The sequence below is a fragment of the Lutra lutra genome, chromosome 3 (genome assembly GCF_902655055.1).
Source record: "Lutra lutra chromosome 3, mLutLut1.2, whole genome shotgun sequence".
Taxonomy (NCBI): domain Eukaryota; kingdom Metazoa; phylum Chordata; class Mammalia; order Carnivora; family Mustelidae; genus Lutra; species Lutra lutra.
Window position 1 is genome coordinate 40,360,842 of NC_062280.1, and position 14,786 is coordinate 40,375,627.

At 40.0% G+C, this 14,786-nt stretch overlaps 1 protein-coding gene and 1 non-coding gene across 4 annotated transcripts in view; one reads left to right on the forward strand and one right to left on the reverse strand.

The window, feature by feature from the left end:
* DIS3L2 (DIS3 like 3'-5' exoribonuclease 2) overlaps window positions 1-14,786 on the forward strand; it is a 355,877-nt gene that overhangs the window by 134,260 nt on the left and 206,831 nt on the right. The gene's annotated exons all lie outside the window — the stretch shown is intronic.
* Window positions 12,546-12,652, reverse strand: LOC125096567 (U6 spliceosomal RNA). The gene has a single exon (XR_007126249.1). It is a non-coding gene; the product is annotated as a U6 spliceosomal RNA (small nuclear RNA).

Sequence of the window (14,786 nt, forward strand, 5' to 3'; positions counted from 1 at the left end):
CTCCTGGCTGCCTCCGGCTCTTCTCTGAAGGAAGAATCTGTGTGAAATCTAACTGCTTCTTCTGAGGCCTGCCCAGGTCAGCTCCAGGATGAGGATGAGACTTTTTCCCTCACTTAAGGTTATCTCCTTCCATGATGGTCCTGCTCAGTGTCCGTGTTTATGTTCTCTTCCCTTGGATGAAAAGTGACTGCATTTCCCTTTGGCTAAGAAAAGCAGACCCATATGATTTTTCTCTTGTGATACTTCTAGGCTACCTAAATCCCAAGAACCCTTTCTCCTGACCATTGTTTCTTAGAGCTCAATTTCTTCTGTTTCCAGATACTGAAATCAAATCTTCCCTAAATGGTGATTAGTACAACAAGAAGAGAGTTATGTTTGCTTCAGAAATTATATTAAACATTAAATACATAGGAATTTCCTATCAACCACAGTTTTTGGAAAATGTTTTGAATTGTCATTTAAAAAAAGGTAAAGCCAACTCACTTCCCACCCCGGAATCCCATCATTTATAAAACAACATGCTCAAATGTCAACGTCTGTAAAGTTGGGAGACCTGAAAACATATCAACGAATGAATTCAGGTTCCAACAGAACATGGTGCTTTACAGCTACTGGCTTGTTTTTCATAGTTCCCGATATTTTCAGAAAAATAAAAATAAATTTGGTCCCTCAAAAAAGGAAAAGGTAAAGCCATGTCCAGACCTTTGTGAGTAGGGGGCAGTGGAATTTTGATTTCCGTGTCCTTTTAGACTGAGTGGCCAATGCAGTCACATCAGGTGTGATTCAGGTAGAGGTATTTGGTCAGGACCTACAGTGTCTAAGGCCCAGAGCCTGTGCTAGACTGGTCATTTCTCCCTGTGAAATCCCCCAAAGAAATACATGCACAAAGGACAAAGTAAGGCAGAGGAACAGTTCTTTATTGACCGAGGCTTTGACCCAAGCCAGAATAATGACGTCAGTCCAGCTTCCACTAGGAAGCCCGAGGCTTCTTACATCTTCTCATTCTTGCCAACAGCTAGAATAATCTAGCTTTCTCATTTTTGTATTCTAGTTTAAGTTCTGTAAATTGCCTTTTCATAGCTTTTGCCCATTGTTCTATCAGGGTTACTGTTCTCTTGTTGGTTTGCAGGAATTTCTTATCTATTCTCTATAATAATCCCATTTCCATATTTGGAATTATAAATCTCTTCTCCCATTCTGGCAGTTAGTCATTTTCACATTATCATTGTCTGCGGTGTCTTTTATTGAACAAAAGTCCTTAGTTTTAATGGGATAAAAATTAGTTATGTACTTTATGGGTTTTTAAGTTTTTCCCTATTCTTAGTTCAAATAGGTATTCTCCCATGTAATCTTTTGTTAATGCTACAGTTTTGCCTTTTGCTTAAGCTTACAATGCGTATTCTTTTTTGATTGAGATTATTATCTGGTTTCTCTCTAAATCTATTTCTGATGTTGAACCATCCTAAAAATTTAAGGGTAGCCTCAAAAAAAGAGTTATTTATTTATTTTGGGAGAGCAAGAGAGTGCACAGTGGAAGGAAGGACAGTAGGAAAATTTACTGACCATGGAGCTGGATGGTCATGACCTGAGCTGAAATCAAGAGTTGGGTGCTTTACTGACTGCTTCACCCAGGTGCCCAACAATTGGGGAAAGTTAAATTTAGACTATATATTAGATGACATTTTGGAATTACTGTTAATTTTCTTATGTATAATAATGGTATTGAAGATATATAAGAGAATATCCTTGTTCTTAGGGAATTACTAACCAAAGTGCTTGGGGTGAAGTATCTTGATGTCTTTAACTTACTCTTATATGGGTTAGAAAAGCAAAAGAAAACTGTGTGTGTGCACATGTGTGCATCCCATGGGGGTGAAAGCAGATATAGTAAAATGTTAACACTTAGTGACTTAACAGGTATTTGTAATATCACTCTTTCAACTTCTTAGTAGACTTTAAAAATCAGTCAGCAAAACAAAGAGGCAACCCATGGAATGGGAGAAGATATTTGCAAATGACAGTACAGACAAAAGGTTGTTATCCAGGATCTATAAAGAACTCCTCAAACTCAACACATACAAAACAGATAATCATATCAAAAAATGGGCAGAAGATATGAACAGACACTTCTCCAATGAAGACATACAAATGGCTATCAGACACATGAAAAAATGTTCATCATCACTAGTCATCAGGGAGATTCAAATTAAAGCCACACCGAGATACCACCTCACACCAGTTAGAATGGCCAAAATTAGTAAGACAGGAAACAACATGTGTTGGAGAGGATGTGGAGAAAGGGGAGCCCTCTTACACTGTTGGTGGGAAAGCAAGTTGGTGCAGTCACTTTGGAGAACAATATGGAGATTCCTCAAGAAATTAAAAATAGAGCTTTCCTATGACCCTGCAATTCCACTACTGGGTACTTACCCCAAAGATACAGATGTAGTGAAAAGAAGGGCCATCTGTACCCCAATGTTTATAGCAGCAATGGCCACAGTCGCCAAACTGTGGAAAGAACCAAGATGCCCTTCAACGGGCAAATGGATTAAGGCAGATGTGGTCCATATACACTATGGAGTATTATGCCTCTATCAGAAAGGATGAATACCCAACTTTTGTAGCAACGTGGATGGGACTGGAAGAGATTATGCTGAGTGAAATAAGTCAAGCACAGAGAGTCAATTATCATATGGTTTCACTTATTTGTGGAGCATAACAAATAGCATGGAGGACAAGGGGAGATGGAGAGGAGAAGCGAGTTGAGGGAAATTGGAAGGGGAGGTGAACCATGAGAGACTATGGACTCTGAAAAACAACCTGAGGGTCTTGAAGGGGCAGGGGGTGGGAGGTTGGGGGACAAGGAGGTGGGTTTTAGGGAGGGCACGTATTGCATGGAGCACTGGGTGTGGTGCATAAACAATGGATACTGTTATGCTGAAAAGAAATTTTAAAAAAATACCATTAAAAAAAATCTTAAAAAAAATGGGCAAAAAATACCCATGTATTACTGAAAGGGAAGAATTGTCATGTTCTACAGCTGTGTGTGTGTGTGGTTGAAGAGCTGGCATTGATCTGCCCCAGGCTTTGGCTCCAAGGTATTCTAGAGTATGAAGTCTTTACTACTTATTGTTAAAAACTAACATAGTTAGATCTGTTTTCAGTTGGGTGTTTTTCCTAGTAATTAATTTTATTCAAAGAATTACAATTTTATTTTCTATTACAAATACCAGTAATTGCTCAAAGTGTCAGTAAAGGAAATCTTAGATTTTACGTTATTTGAATAAGAGTAGATTAAGAAAGATCCTTGGAAAAATTAATGAAACCTTTAAATATCTTTGCAAAAATTATTGTTCTGATGAATGTACTATAAATGTCAAACAGATTGAGACTACAGCATATAATTTTTTTAAAATTATGTAAAAATTTAAAAAAGTAATAAAATTATGTAAAAATCCTGTTGTTCTAGTAATCTTTGTTCTATATAGTATATTGTCCCATCGATGACCCCAAATTTGTAACATGTTTTTATTTTTATAAAATAAAGGTAATTTTTCCCACCATGATCTATAAAATTTGGTTCCCACTTTTTTCCTTTTTATTTTATTTTTTTAAAGATTTTATTTATTTATTTGACAGAGACAACAGCGTGAGAGGGAACACAAGTAGCGGAAGTGGGAGAGGGAGAAGCAGGCTTCCCACTGAGCCGGGAACCCCATCCCAGGACCTGGGATCATGACCTGAGCTGAAGACAGACACTTAATGACTGAGCCATCCAGTGCCCCTGGTTCCCACTTTAAAGTAAATTTACTCAGGTTAATTTACCTGGGTGGCTCAGTCGATTAAGCATCTGATTTAGGTTTGGTCATGATCTTGATGTCCTGGGATTCAGCCTCTCCTCAGGCTCCCTGCTCAGTGGGGAGTCTGCTTACCCTCTCCTTCTGCCTCCCCCGTGTGTGTGCTCTCTCAAATAAATAAATAAAATCTTTTAAAAGATTATTGAAGACTCCAAAGTGCTTTTGTGCATGTGGGTTATATCTATGAACATTTCTTTTAAAATTAAAACTGAGAAAACTTGAAAGTATTACTGCAAAATAAGTATACTTATTTCTAGTTGTGTTTCTGTGTACATTTAAGGAAAATTTCAGATTTCAAAAGGATTTATTCAGTGTTAATGAAATTATAGTAGATACAATCACAGTTGGAATACTGAGAAAAAAGTGGAATTAACCTCTAAAATGTACTTGTTTATATTTTAAATCTAATATCTTAGAAAATTCTAGAAAACACAAGAATATATAAGCACGCATTCAATTAGTCAGTAGAGCAGGGGTCAGCAAAGGTATTCTGTAGAGGACCATACAGTAAATATTTTCAGTGTTGTGGGCCACACACAGAGGCATAATACGAATGGACATGGGGGATTTGGCTTACTGGCCAGCTTAATTTGCTAATCCCTACTTTACACCCATGAGAGAGTAAGAGTGAAAACAACAAATAACATCTTAGAATTATTTTGAGAAGAGTCTTAATCTTATGGTCCCTCCAACAGGGTCTCAAACCACGCGTGGAGAGCCACTGGTTTAAACTGTTGGAACTGATAGTTGCTGAACAGGATTTTAGTGTGTTTTAATTATTTTTTACTGTTAGGAAATTCAACAGTTAGTTCCTTGCTTTAAGTGGTTATTGGATTGTTTTTGTCCCCCCTTTTTTGGTCCTGTGGGGTGCTAATTATAATAATGCAGGCTAAAATCTATCACCTCAATCCCTTTATCAGCTGTGGGGTGTTTTGGGGGGACGGTTTGTGCTCTGTTTTGCTGTTTTGACAGTAGCCTGGTCTATGTACATCTTAATTTATCCAACCTATTCACATGTGAATTATAAAATCTTAGATCCTTTTAATATGCCTAATAGTTTGTATGTATCATTATCTTGCACATTTCTTACTAGAAAAAAACTTGAGTATTTTGTGGTTTTTGATATTAATTTGAAAGGAAATTTTTTTCTATCATTTTCCTTCAAGTAATTATTGATATATTTAAAAAAACCTGTTGTTGGGGCGCCTGGGTGGCTCAGTGGGTTAAAGCCTCTGCCTTCGGCTCAGATCATGATCCCAGGGTCCTGGGATCAAGCCCCACATCGGGTTCTCTGCTCCGCAGGGAGCCTGCTTCCTCCTCTCTCTCTGCCTGCCTCTCTGCCTACTTGTGATCTCTGTCTGTCAAATAAATAAATAAAATCTTAAAAAAAAAAAAAACAACCTGTTGGGGTTGTTTTAGTGTATTTTTTTAAACTGGAAACCTTAATGAGTGCTTTTATTATTTCTAATAATCTTTTAGTTGCTTGTTTTGATTTTACACCTTTGAATTTGCACCATCCTTCCTAATTTTGTGCTGCTTACTTATTGCCTCATTTCACTGGCCATTGCTTTAAGAACTATATTACATAATAGTGGTGATTGCTCTCTTCTGGACTTTAATGGAAATGCTTTCAGTAATAAACCCTTAAGTACAGTGCTGGTTGTTGGCTTGAGACCAAGTTAACCAACTGTCCTCTTTCTTTTTTACTAAAAGTTTCTATTGGAAATGGATGTTGACTTTTTTCTTTTTCAAGTGCCTTTGAGCTTCTTTCAAGATACTGTTTTTCCCTTTGGCTTATTTACATGGTAACATAAAACACTGAATAAATCTTGCATCCCTCATGTGACCCTGCCCCTCATTTGGTCATGGTATATAGCATGTTTTCACATGTGACTCAATTCTGTTTGGTAATAATTTATTTGTAATTTGGGGGGCTTTGTGTGAAATGTGAGATTGGTGTATGGTTTCTTTTTATTGTTCTCTTTTTGTTGTTTTGGTATTAAGTTCTATTAACTTGGTAGGAAGAATTGGGGAGCCTTTTTCTTAGTGCCTTAGGCCAGTTAAAACATCATTGAGAATGATCAAATTTTCTCAATGATTGAAGCATTTAAAGAACTCATACTTGGAACATGGGCTAGGGTTTTTTTAGCCGGTACCTTCCTCCGTCTCTAATGACCATTGTTTTCTGTAGGAATTTTTTTCCTTTTCTTGCATTGATTTAGATAATTCATGTTTTCCAGGAAAATCATATATTTAAACCATATATTCTGATATATTGGAATAGAGTTGTACAAAATCTTTTCAGTTGTTTAAGTTTGTCTGGATCTGTTATAACCTCTTTCAATTTTCCCCTCATTTTGAAATTGCTAGTGCCCTAATTTTTTAAAAAAGATTTTATTTATTTATTTGAGAGAGAGAGGAAGATCAGGGGCAGGGAGAAGGGTTGCAGGAAGCCCGATGTGGGACTTGATCCCAGGACCTGGAGTCACAACCTGAGCCGAAGGCAGACGCTTAACCAACTGGGCCACCCAGGTGCCCTGTTTGATTTTGAATAGAAATTTATTTTTTAGTGTTTTTATTTATTGTAGGTAATTTCTATTTTTATCCTTTATTTCTAATAACTCTCTTTTAGACATGTTAAATCTGAGGTGACCATGCGTAGTTGGAATGCAAGTTGAAGTTCATGAGAGAAGTTTGGGGTGGAAATATAGTTTAAAGGGTCATTCATTCGTCAGTTAGTTTCTCTCTAAGACTTTTTAAAGGGACTGTCACATAGAGGGACCTTCCCATTCTCTTCTAACCCTGGGTTCCCCTTCTTGAAAGCCAATAAATATCATTTATCAAATTGTCCCCTGACCTAGAGTCTCTGTAATCAATAGAAGCTCTTGTGGGTTTAAAAAAAAATTGTGTGTGTGTGTGTGTGTTAAAATACATAGCATAAAAATTTGTCATTTTAATCAGTTTTACGTATACAGTTCAGTTGTATTAATTACATTCATGATTTTGTGCAACTGTTACTACTATCCATCCCAAAACTTTTCATCACCCTAAGTAGAACTCTAGAACTGTTGAGCTGTGACCTTATTTCACCCACTGCAGCCTCTGATAACCACTAATCTACTTCTTCTTTATAAATTTGTCTGTTGTAGATACTTCATAAAAGTGGAATCATACAGTACTTTTCCTTTGTGTCTGTCCTATTTCATTAAGCATGTTTTCACAGTTCACTTGTGTTGTAGCTTGTATCAGCATGTCATTCCTTTTTGTGACCGAATAGTATTACATTGTGTGTACCACATTTTGTTCATCCGTGGACGCATGAATCGTTTCCACCTTTTGGCTATTGAATAGTGACTAATGCTGAAATGAACATTGGTGCACAAGCATCTGCAACCCTGTGTTTCATTCATTTGAACATATACCTAGGAGTAGAATCGCTAGGTCATCTGGTAATTCTCTATTTAGCTATTTGAGGAATGTGAGGTTTTTGAAAGGATTTTTTTGTTATGAAATGCATGGTTACTAGAAGGGTTAACAAAAACAAAAAATCATGATGAATTATAGGAAATCTTCAAGTAATAATAATTACATCTGTTCTTTTTTTTTTTTTTTAAAGATTTTATTTATTTATTTGACAGAGAGAAATCACAAGTAGGCAGAGAGGCAGGCAGAGAGAGAGGAGGAAGCAGGCTCCCTGCTGAGCAGAAAGCCCGATGCGGGGCTCAAACCCAGGACCTGGGATCATGATCTGAGCCAAAGGCAGTGGCTTAACCCACTGAGCCACCCAGGTGCCCCACATCTGTTCTTTATTGAAATATAACTGGAGCTTGCCCAGTTCTTTTTTTTTTTTTTTTTTAAGATTTTATTTATTTTTTGAGAGAGGGAGAGTGAGAGAGAGCATGAAAGGAGAGAAGGTCAGAGGGAAAAGCAGACTCCCCATGGAGCTGGGAGCCCGATGCAGGACTTGATCCGGGGACTCTGGGATCATGACCCGAGCTGAGGGCAGTCGCCCAACCAACTGAGCCACCCAGGCACCCTTGCCTAGTTCTTTCATCAGCATGTCCTTTTTACTTCCTCTTCGCATTTAGTATCATGGAATCACTCCTGCCTACATGCCTGGTTTCTCTTTGACGCCTCAGCAGGCCTAGGGGGCTTGGGTTTCAGAACATTACAAGTAATTTATTTTATAATCTGTACTCTGCCCCAGTCTATCCCTTCCTTACAGCACCTGGAATAGGAAAGCCTGTCAGCTTTCTTGCCCTTTTAACACAAAATTATTGCAATAGAAATTTAAATAAAAGGGAGTAATCTATAATAAACTTTGTTCATGCTTTTATATGAAAATAGGAGTTTCCATGACTCTAGCATGCCCTTCTCAGTGGAGGTGAGTGAAGACTTGAAGGTCTCTGGAGTCCCCTTCCCCATGGCTCCTCTAGCACCCTTTTCAGTATGGTGCCTGTCATTCTCTTGCTTGCTGTCCACTTCTAACTTTATTCCTGGCTCCCTGGATTATTTAATAATCCACTTTTCTTGGGCTTACTGGTCATGAAAAGGGAAGATCAACAGCTTTTTGCGATGGTGTCATTTTCTCCTCATTTCTTATCCCTTGTTCACTAGATTTCTGTTACTTTGGAATCACTCTCTTCCCAGTGCATCCACTAATCCCCTTCTCTGGTACTTTCCAGGTCAGGCCATTCCATGCTAATAACAAGTGTTGGATCTGTTTATAGTTACATTGTCATTGAAGTTGTAGAATTCTGGACCTGCATGGGGCCTAAAAGATCATGTGCTGTTCTTGACATGTGATAGTCTACCCCTAGGGTCTTTTGGTGGAGCACTTCACATTAATCATAAATATTTCATAGCACTAAATGAAAATAGTAAATTTGCTTTCAGTAAGACTGTGAGATCAACTTCACTTTTGTTAGAAATGATACAAGCCTACTACGGTAACAGTGACTTTTCTCACTAATCAGAAGCTCTAATTAACAGCTATATGTTTTTGATTAAAATAACAACAGCAACAGAATAGCAGATTAATTTTCAATGCAGTTAAGTTACTAAAAATACTTCCAAGTGTGAGATCCTGGGCAAAAATTAATTTTTTAAAATGTGCTATAAAAAATCTGTTGTGATTAAAAGGTTAGAAACAACTGATCTAGTTCATTCCTTTTGTTTTACAGACGAGGAAACTGAGGCTCAGAGAAGTTACTTGGCTTGTCCAGTGTCCCACAGGAAGTTAGTGAGTTCATAAAAGAAAAATACCTTGTATTTACAGTAACAACAGACAATTTCTATATATGCATCATATTATTTAAAGAGCAAATCATACCAGATCAATTGAATTTCTTTCTATAAGAATATGTTAGGCATTGTTTATAGCCCACCCAATGTCTATTTCCCCTTTTCCCTTTCCCATATGTGCCTAGATTTTCACCTGTTCCTTCCCCAGATCCTTGTACTTGGGGTGAAGTTGACGCCAGCTGCCAAGCTGAGTCTTGGTTGCCTTGTACCTGTTGCTTGGTATGCTTTCTTACCTTATGCCAACTGAACTTTCTGAAGAATTAGAAATGTTCTAATCTGTATTGTCCAAAACCGTAGCCACCAGCCACGTGTGGTTGTTGAGCGTTTGACATAGGGCTACCGTGACCGAGAAACTGAATTTTTAATTGTATTTAACTTAATTTTACTTTAAACAGCTAAGTATGATTTGTGGCTACTATATTAGACATTGTAGCTTCGTACCATTTCCTCTTCCCATAGGCATATCTAATTGGAGTGATTCCTGCGTGGAGTTCTGGGTTGTAAGTAGTTTCCTGATGGATATCAACCGGAAACATTTATCTCTAATTGCTCCTGACAGCTGTTCTAGGACTTGCTATTAGTGTTGTGAATAGAAGAATGGAGAACAGGAAAAAATCTGGGCCCCTCCCGCCATTAGTGGGCCGTAGATCCACTGACCCTGAAGCCTGCCTGCCTTTCCTCTGGACTTCCAGGCGCATGAGCTACTGAGTCACTTTTAATATATATAAGCTGGTTTATGTTGAATGTTTTGTCATTTCAGCCAAGAATATCCAAGCAAATAACGGAGGGCATGTTCTTTGCTAGAAAAGAAAGATGATCAAAGAGTAAAAAACTAGATGCTTGTTCTTCAGGTGAACTTAGTCTATAAGAGGAGTTACAGTAACAGATATGTGTTCTGGGTCTTGCCTGGGAATGGAAATTGCCTTCCCTAAAGTGGAAACTATAGTCTGCCCCTGTCCTCAGGGCCTTGGTTAGACCATGAGTAGACTCCTGGCCCAAAAGTCTTCAACACATTGACTGGCCAGTGACCAGTGAGGTTTTTTTTTCTCCACAGCTTAAGGACTCTGGGGCTAAAAATGTGACATGGAATGATGTCTGGAGACACTTGGAAACAGAGGCTGCTAGTAATCACAGACAGTGCACATAGAGAAGAGGAACAGATTTGCAGAGAGAGGGAAGGATCAGTTCAGGGGGGGAAGGGCAGAAGGTGAAAGGAGGAGGGAAGATGAGGGAGAGGAAAAGAAAAAAAGTTTATTCTCTGGGCCATGAAGGATGAGTGGTTTGCCAGGTGAAGAAGGGTAAAAAATACTCTTGGTACAAACAGGGGCGTAGAAGTGGATGATAGGTAGAGTAATATCTACAGTGTGAATAGAGCACTTCCCAGTGGGAAGTCTAGAGAGGAGGCTGGAAAAATAGGCCCTGGTGGGGTTTTGCCCAGTTATCTGTGGCCACGAAGAGACTGTGGTAGTGGGAGTCATGCAAGGTTGTTAAGGAAAGGAGACTTTTAGGAAGAGGGAAGAAATTGGGGCATGGCATGGGACTAGTTAAGACTAGAGGCACTTGAAGACCTGAGCAGTGGCAGCTGGAATGCAGAAGAAGAGATTGGTTACCAAGATATTTCAGAACTAGAATTGGCAGAGTTGGATGGCATATCAGATATGGGACTTGAAGCAGAGGAGCATTCAGGAATGAGAGTAACTTGATATCTAGTTTAGTAACTGCATGAGTATTTATATTCTTTTTTTTTTAAGATTTTATTTATTTATTTGACACAGAGAGAGAGAGAGAGAGATCACAAGTAGGCAGAGAGGCAGGCAGAGAGAGGGAGACGCAGGCTCCCTGCTGAGCAGAGAGCCCGATGCGGGGCTCAATCCCAGGACCCTGAGATCATGACCTGAGTGGAAGGCAGAGGCTTAACTCACTGAGCCACCCCGGGCCCCTAGTATTTACATTCTTAAATGAGAAAAAAACAAGACCAGTGGTGAGAGGGACTATGCATTCAGCTTCTGATCACATGTTGAATTTGAGTTATGGGAGGGTCATTCAGTTCATGACATCCAGTAGGCATCTGGAAATAGAACTGTAGACGCAGAGGAGGGATGGTGAGAATTACAGATCTGAACAATGTCATCAATTGGAGCTGTGGGAAATTGATGAGGTTATCAAGTAGATGGCCCACAGTTGGAATTTACCCAGAAGTAGTCATTGTCTTATAAAACCAAGGCACAAGCTAGTAAATAAGAAAAACCCAGGGGCAGGATTGGGGGTTGGGAAGTAACTGATAAAGATTTTGAGAGTTTTGTAGAAGACCTAACAGAAAAGTGCATGGAACTAAGAGGGAAGTGATGAGTATTTTCAAGAAATAAAGGGATACTTCTCTTTCCTTAGCAGGTATCAAATGATTAAGATGATTTTCATTTAAAAAGAATAATTCTCACAATTACTTAAAATCAACCTTTAGTCAAGGAGGCTATCTCTCTCTTTTTTGCATTGAATTGAAAGTGAATTAAAAGAGAAAAGTTCAATTTGTTATTCATTGAACTGGGAAACTGAAAATCAGCTGTAGATGGGGACATTTTCATCTCCACTTCTCTCTCCCTGGGACTCTGGACACGATTGTCTGTGAAGTTTTCTGGTTTTTAGATTCTAAGAAGGGAAGGCTCAGTCAAGTCGATCTTCCCTAGTCATCCCTTTGGCCAAGCATCGTATTTAATCTGCTACCTAAGGTTTCCGATTTTTTTTTTTTTCTTCTGGTAGACACCCTTTCATTGACACTACAGAGGATTACTTGCCTACAGGTCCATCTTCCTGGCATTGATTTCCCCTTTGGGTCACTCTAAATAATGTCCTTTCTCTCCTGAGAATTACCAACTAGGTTTTTCTAAGTCATGCAGTAACATGTCAGGGAATCTTTACTTAATAGAGCAGTGGTGACTGCAACCTTCTGAGATTTACAAAAAGCTGTTGAAGATTCTAACTAGCCCTACGGGAAAACAAAACAAAATTGGGTCATGTGGCTCTGGATGGGGAGAGAGAACTGACAGCTGTCCTACTCTGGGTATAGAATGTCCACCATTAAGGACAGATCTTATTTAACATTTTATAGGAGAAAATTGTGCCTGGTTTTCAGATATTGCTTAAAAAAAAAAAAATTCAAACATGAATGAGTCACCCCATCCCTGTAAGTGGAAGCAGCCTCCCACCCTTGCATACCCTTTCACTAGCCCTGGAGTGAAAGCTCAGCTACACAGTGAAGTCTCTCATCTTTGCTCCCAGTTAGCTGATCCCTCTTTGCCCAGTCCCCTCAACTCTGATTCATTTGCTTGAGCCAGAAGCCACAATAACTTATGAACTTGGTGGGCGTGGCCTAGGCTCTGACACTGTTTTTGACCCTCCTATTTCATGAATTTGCGTGTCATCCTTGCGCAGGGGCCATGCTAATCTTCTCTGTATCATTCCAATTTTAGTATATGTGCTGCCGAAGCGAGCACTTGATCCTCCTATTTCAAAGCACCTTTAGTAGCAGGTGGGCTTACTCTGGTACACTGGGGCCAGGATCCAAACCTGTCTAGCGAGGCCTGTTTGCATCTCTTACCAGGGAAGGGGGGATCCAACAAAATCTGGCAACACTCATAGTAGAGAGAAAAAGGTCCTGAACAATAGCTTTTCCTAGTCATTCTTAGTGCCTCATTTTCCTTTTTATAAACACACACACACACACACACCCCTTCATCATAAATACCGGTTTCGACTTCTTCATAGATTCTTTCGTAAATCAAATGAGGTAATGGAAGGGAAAGTATCTCACAAAGGTGAAAGCATAGCATCCCTTTATAGGCATTTCCAAATCATTTTTTTTTTTTTTTTTTTTGAAGACTGTTGCCTCTTGGAACAATACTTGTCCAATGAATCTTCCCGTGGAGGTTCTCAGACCACATCTGTGATGAGCTCTGATAGCTCTTTTGGCAGTTCGTGCCCACTAGGGCTCTCCTGCCTGCCTCTCCAGCTTATGTTCTGGCACCTACCCATCCAGACCTTAGATCCAGCCAAGCTGGGCTTCGTTGAGTAGGAGTATCACTCCTAAACCCTCCTTGTGCTTTTCTGCCTTCGAGCGTCTGAGCCTCCTCTTTTCTGCCATGAATGCTGCCTAATTACTCATCTCCTGTGAAAATCATCCCTTTGGTCTTCAAATGTCAGTTGTCATTTTACATGTGTATTAATTATCTATTGCTGTGTAACAAACTGCCACAAACTTAGTGGCTTAAAGTAACACTTGCATTTTTTGTGGGTCAGCGTAGCATAAAAAGAAGTATATATTTGGCTTCTGCCCCCAGTTTTTGACTCAGAGCTCCTAAAACCCTGGGAATTTCCTTAGCGATAGAGGTGCTAGGAGTATCTTTTGTTCTAATATTTGGTCTGACCCTGGTTTGTGACACAGAGCTCCTAAAACCCCTGTAATTTCCTGAATGGTGGGGGTGATGGGAATGTCTTACATAGCCCCTAAATCCCTCGGCACTTGCCGAGTGATTGGAGCATCTATTGTTCTATGAAGCAGCTCCGTGTGTGGACCCCTGGATAGCTTCAGGATGGAGGCTGGCTACCTAGAAAACCAAGCCATGATTAGAAACTTGACATTTTCAGCCACACCTGCCATCCCCCAAGGAGGGGAGAAGGGCTGAAGATTGAATACCAGTTGATCATGCCTATGTGATGAAGCCCTCAGAAAAGTTTTAGAACAGCAGGGTTTGGGTTGGTGAGTGGAAGAGTGGGGCACCCCACTGCGCAGGAACAAGAGCTCCTGCATTTGGGATCCTTCAGGACCTTGCCCTATATAGCTCTTCATCCTGGCTGTTCGTCTGTATCCTTTGTTAAGTTTTTTGCACTAAACCCGTAAGTGTACATCCAGTGTTGCCATGAGTTCTATAAGCCATTACAGCAAATTATTGAACCTGAGGAGGGAGGATCATGGGAACTCCTCTCCCCAATACGTAGCCAACTCAGAAGTCTGGGTAACCTCAAAACCCACTATATACATTTGGTGTCTGAAGTTGGGGGCAGTCTCATGGGATTGACCCCTTAACCTGTGAGGTCTGTGCTAAGCCTAGGTAGGTAAGCATCAGAACTGAATTAAATTATAGGACAGCCTGAGAATTAGGGAATTGCTTGGTGCGGAAAACCCATGCATTTGGTGTCCAAGGTGTTGTGAGGAAACAAGGCTCTCCTTGAGTCAGGAATCTGGGCATGGCTCGGATCTGTCCTCTGCTTCAGAGTTTCTCTCAAGGCTGTAATCAAGGTGTCACTCCTCTGAAGGCTACGCTTATGTGGTTGTTGGCTGTATTCGATTCCTTATGGGCTCTTGGGCTGAGGCCAGAGGCCGCCCTCAGCTGCTTGCTGCATGGGTCTCTCTCTGTGGCAGCTCTCTTCACTGGATCCAGTAATGGAGAGAGTCTGCTAACAGGGTGGGAGGTAGGTCTTATGTAATCTAATCACAGAAGTGACATTCCTTCATCTTGGCCATATTCTGTTGTTAGAAGCAAGACACGGGCCCTTCCCATACTCGAAGGGAGGGGGTTATCCAAGGGTGTGAGCCCAGAAGGTGAAGGATCAGTGGGGGTCCATCTTAGA